Genomic DNA, 5,574 nt, shown 5'->3' on the forward strand with positions numbered 1-5,574 from the left:
AGCCACTAAGGGACATGCTCAACTGGTTAAGGTCAAACAACTGACAAGCAAATCTGTGGTATTAAGCAGAATATTTGTTGTAGCCCATCTTTTATACCAAGACAAAACAATGTACATGATAACACTTCCAATCGATTAAGATCAGAAGCCATGCGAACCAGTGTCTGGTACTGCATCAGAGCATTTATAATAATAATAATAATTATTATTATTATTATTATTATTATTATTATTATTATTATTATTATTATTATCATTATTATTTCTAAAGACGGTAGGTGTGATTTGAAGATTTGGTTGCTATTTCTAACGGACCAAGCGACCGCATGGAAGCCCGTTCATTGGCTCATTAGCTCACCTCGTGCGTTGCTGTGATTTAGACTCAGGTCAACATTAACTGAACAAACCAAGGATCAAACATATTCCAAGCATGACCATCACCCCCTTTTTAGGTCCATATAGTACTCATATTATTCAAGAAGTTCTCACTCTTCATATACGACGATAATGTTATGACTATAGGGCGATTTGGTTGTTATTTCAAGCAGGTCGAGCCGCCACGTATAAGCTTTATTGGTGGTGGTGTTGATGGCAAAAGCAAGTGACTGTATAGGTGCTACAAGAGGTAACTAAGGTAGTTGTATTGTTGATGGTGACGACAATAATGGTTATCATTAACGTGACGTTGATGCTTTGTAGTCCCAGCCTAACCCTAACCCTAACCCTAACCATCTCAGGTCGATCTCGCTTAGGTTGCGATCCGTACAGACTTGATTTTTTTAATAAAAGTAAATTCCATATTCGTACATGTACATACGTATGTGTCAAAACGCCGGATCACACATTTGATTTCAAATGTTAACTCGTAGAGATAACAATGTCATCTCGCTCAAAATTAAAAGTTGCGTCCCTGGGTGGATTCGAACCACCAACCTTTCGGTTAACAGCCGAACGCGCTAACCGATTGCGCCACAGAGACAACTGACGTGCAGCTTGTCTAATTTATCTATATAAAATCAATGATGTCTGTACAGTGATTTTTGTGTCACATTTTTATAAAATGTGACCTCAAAACTTAAATACTTATATCTTCCAATTTGAATTCATCTCTATCGACAAAGGTTTATAGTTATTCTCCAATAAATTACGATGAACTCATGCAGGCTAAGTTGATAATATATTTGAAGTTAATGTGTTTATATAGATATTATAATAAAAACTATTTAATTTGAGCGAAATATTTATGCTCAAAAGGTTAATTATTATCACACGGACATCAATGTATTAAATAGTATTCATTGAATGTCGAGATTAATAATATGTATGTTTAGTATATGTTTATATGTTGATGCATGTGTATGCATTTATATGTATTTGCATGTATATATAAATATATATATATATATATATATACATACATACATATACAAATATGTACATACATACATACATACATACATACATACAATACACGCACATACACATCTGTATATCTGTGACTATACATATATACATACATACATACAAGCTTACATAATGATTGTGTATGTGTGTGTGCGTGTTTGTGCGCGTGTGTTATGATCCTTAATCTAAGAAATATTTAAAGACCTTAAAAATAGTGATCGATTAAGAAATCAAAATCTTAGCCAAGGATTTTTTACCTTTTGTTTTGTTTTCTTTTTTTTTCGTCATTTTTTTTTTCTTTTTTCTCCTGACTCGATAATATCAAACATTGTAGTGACGACAGAGAAACTGTGGATAGCTGATAGATTACTTCCCTTGCATTCATTCACTCCCGATATTACATTATTGTGTTTAAGCCTGGCTGATAGTGTGACGAGCAAATAACTTAATAACTTAACCGACTTTCAATTCTTTCTCCCCCTCTGAGACTGCTGCTGAAATCGATGCTGCTAGGGGTTTTTCTCTTTTTCTCTTCTTTTCTCTCTCTCTCTCCCTCACCCTCTCCCCTCATCTCTCTCTCTTTCTTTCTTTTTAATGGTTTTTGTTAAAGGGTGAAGGGTAGTATCCATAGGTAATGCAGCTTATGTTCGCAATTCTCTTTTTCTTTTTGCTTTGTTTTGGTCTTTCAGAAAACTAATGTATATTAAAGCATTTAAAGAAAATATGTAAATCTTGTGGAGAGCTAAAGTAAAGTAACAAAAAGGCTTAGATTTATCTAGTATGGAATTGTGCCAAATAAATTTATGCAAGTAGCTTTTGAAGAAAAGCTCAGAGATTCTGAATTGCCATAGGATTTTCCATTTACTCGCCCCACCATATTTTCAACAGTTTTCATATTCATATCTGCAACTTCTAGATCGACGACTATTCACCATTGACTCATTGCTTCTGTCGACTCTCCCGCCATTGCTCACAATGTCTGTACAAGATAGAATTCAATATTCCTTTAAATATAAGGGTTAAAGTCTATATATACATGTATGTATGTGTGTGTGTGTGCGTGCGTGTGTGGTAAGAAGCTTGCTTTCCAACCACGTGGATCCAGGTTCAGTCCCACTGTGTGGCGCCTTGGACAAGTGTCTTCTACTATAGCCTCGGGTTGTATATATTTACGTGTGTGTGTGTACATATACATATACAGCTATTGTTGAGAAGAAAGAAGTTAATGTTTTTAGAAGAATGTAAGACGATTCTATTTCTTATTTGCATACGTATTTTTTTATTAAACGCATAAGAAGGTTTGCTGAGCCACAATGGACTCTGAGAAAAGTTTCAGTAACATGAAGAGCAAAGAAAACACTGGCGAAAGAATGTTGACAGAGTGTCTGACATAAAGCGCATGATTACGTATATTTATGTATGTGAGTGTGGAGTAAGTTGTGGAGTAAGTTGTGATAAATTCCAGAGGTGAAATTTGAAAAGGCCGGGTTGTGTCAGAGCAGGGATGGTAGTCGCACTCAGCTTAAACCGACAGAGAACTTCTGTGTTATCTCATCTAATATTTTTCGATATAAGAGGCACTCCGTCGGTTACGGCAACGAGGGTTCCAGTTGATCCAATCGATGGAACAGCCTGAGTAAATCCACAGACACGTGTACCTCTTAATGTAGTTCTCAGGGAGATTTAGCGTGACCCAGAATGTGACAAGGCTGGCCCTTCGAATTACAGGTACAACTCATTTTTGTCAACTGGGTGGACTGGAGCAATGAGAAATAAAGTGTCATGCTCAAGGATGCAATGCGCCGCCGATTGTGAGCCGAATACCCTAACCACTAACCCACTCGCCTTCACCTTTTTCTACATAGATTATCGAAAAACTAACAGGTACATAACTGTTTTTGCCTGTTTTTATAATTTTCATTACAATAATGTGTCGTGAAACAGAAGAGCTAAGTTGACGCATTCGATGGTCGAATTAGACAAAATAAAACTTTTGTTACAAGTCTAAAAAACATACAAGATATAAAGCAAGCTCGGGGGGGGGAGGTTCCAAAAAATTTTATACAATTGCCTAAAATCCCGGTCAGTGAATCATATATTCAGGTTTCAAAATCAATCCAGAACTCCAGCTACGTAAGTCAGAGAGTGTCTGCTAAGTCTATCTTGTACTGCAACGGGGAAACTCTCCACTCTCTATTTCTGCCATTGCCCCGAAGGTTTTTTGTTTTTTTTTTCGCAGAAATATTTTGGTTCGTCGACACTCACAACAATTGGCTCACCACTATAATGATAAAAGCCCCCAACTTGTTGAGGACTGAGGCCAATTCACTGTTCGCAGAACTGGTGACAGAAATTGCGCCAATCTGTGCAGGCCTTTATAAAACCATACTTCATTTCCCTTGACTCTAACTTTTGTATGAGAAGTCGTAGGCTCAGCAGTACGTTAGAACTACTTTGAAAGAATAAAGTGGTTTCTATCGAACCAGCTACCATGATGGACTGATTTCTACAATACCAACTTTTAGGTGGACCGCCCCTCGCCCCTAGCTATACATTTCAGCACAAATGATTAGCCCACTGTTCACAGAACAGCGCTCACAAGTATATGAATTACCTATTAACGATGACTGGCCTCCATTTAATAGATGGCCACATATCAGGTATAGATGGCCATATATTATGGTATTAATTTTGGCGATTATCTTAAAGGATTTCATTAACATTAACAATAATACGATGAACTACAGGACGTCGTGAGAAATATGTTTACAAACTTCTGTCAAAAAAAAAAAATACATGAATAGGTTTAAAACAAAATTATGATTATTAACAGTTTAGGAATTGTCTCTCACGGGGAACTGAGGCTAGTAGAAGGGAAGGAGAAAGTTATCCTCAGAACCAGGACTGGCTGAATGTCTGCAACAAAACAGGTTCTGATTAAGGTATACGAAGTGTTACAAACTGAGTGAGGACAAATTTAGTCTCTTACACACATCAACAACTACAAGAAAAACGTGGTTGGGACAGTAGTATAGCTAGGGGCGAGGGGCGGTCCACCTCAGGCGACGATTTTATAGGAGCGGCATTTTGGGTCTGCTGTATATATATATATATATATATATACGACGGGCTTCTTTCAGTTTCCGTCTACCAAATCCACTCACAAGGTTTTGGTCAGCCCGAGGCTATAGTAGAAGACACTTACCCAAGTACCACGCAGTGGGATTGAACCCGAAACAATGTGGTTGGTAAGCAAGCCACTTACCACACAGCCACTCCTATGTAGAAAACATAATTATCATTGCTGTTGTTGTTATTCGCTCGACCGAAAACTAGTTATATGGATTCGCTTGTGTCACATGTTACCCAATAATACTAGATAATTTCGCTATTTAATCTTCTTTTTGACTGTAGTAGGGGTATCTTGTCAGTGTAAAAACAGTTTTTACTTTCATATGACAGACTATTGGTTTCGAATTTTAGCAGAAGGCCAGCAAGTTCGGAGGAGGAGGGGCGTCGATTACAGCGACCCCAGTGCTAAGCTGGTACTTATATTATCGACCCAGAAAAGGATGAAAGTCAGAGTCGACTTCGGTTGAATTTGAACTCAGAACGTAAAGACGGACGAAATGTTTAACGGCATTTCGTCCGGCATGCTCACGATTCAGCGAGCTCGTCGCCTTAATATAACAGAATATTAAGAACTGCAAGTGAGAGACGTCAAACTGCCTCGACCAACTAATCCACTAACCAACAATCAACCAACCAACAATCACATCACGAATCAGCCAATTATTTCTAATATAATATATAAATTGTAGATAGTAAAGCTCATTAAATAATTAATTTTAAATTTGAATATTTTAACTCTCAACTGTGGAATTATTTTCAGTGGGTTTTCACTGAAAGCAGGGATGTCTTTACGGTCTCCGGTTTGGTTTCAGTCCAATGTTGCTATGTTAACGCTAAGACAGCGAAGTGGATAATCAAATCTTGAGTATAAATTGATAGTTTATCTCTTCGCTAGTCTGATACACCGCCATATTGAATTAACTTTAATCAGATTCAATGACGGTGGAAATAAAAGACTTTAAAAAAAGAGAAGCGAAAAAAGGTCGAAATGTTCCGGTATGTGTGTGTGTGTGTGTGTGTGTGTGTGTGTGTGTGTGT

The 5,574-nt window shown here is 37.3% G+C and overlaps 1 non-coding gene across 1 annotated transcript; it reads right to left on the reverse strand.

The window, feature by feature from the left end:
• Nucleotides 1-905: 905 nt before the first annotated feature.
• On the reverse strand, nucleotides 906-979 carry Trnan-guu (transfer RNA asparagine (anticodon GUU)). The gene has a single exon. It is a non-coding gene; the product is annotated as a tRNA-Asn (tRNA).
• Nucleotides 980-5,574: the final 4,595 nt, after the last annotated feature.

The sequence above is a fragment of the Octopus bimaculoides genome, chromosome 2 (genome assembly GCF_001194135.2).
Source record: "Octopus bimaculoides isolate UCB-OBI-ISO-001 chromosome 2, ASM119413v2, whole genome shotgun sequence".
NCBI lineage: Eukaryota > Metazoa > Mollusca > Cephalopoda > Octopoda > Octopodidae > Octopus > Octopus bimaculoides.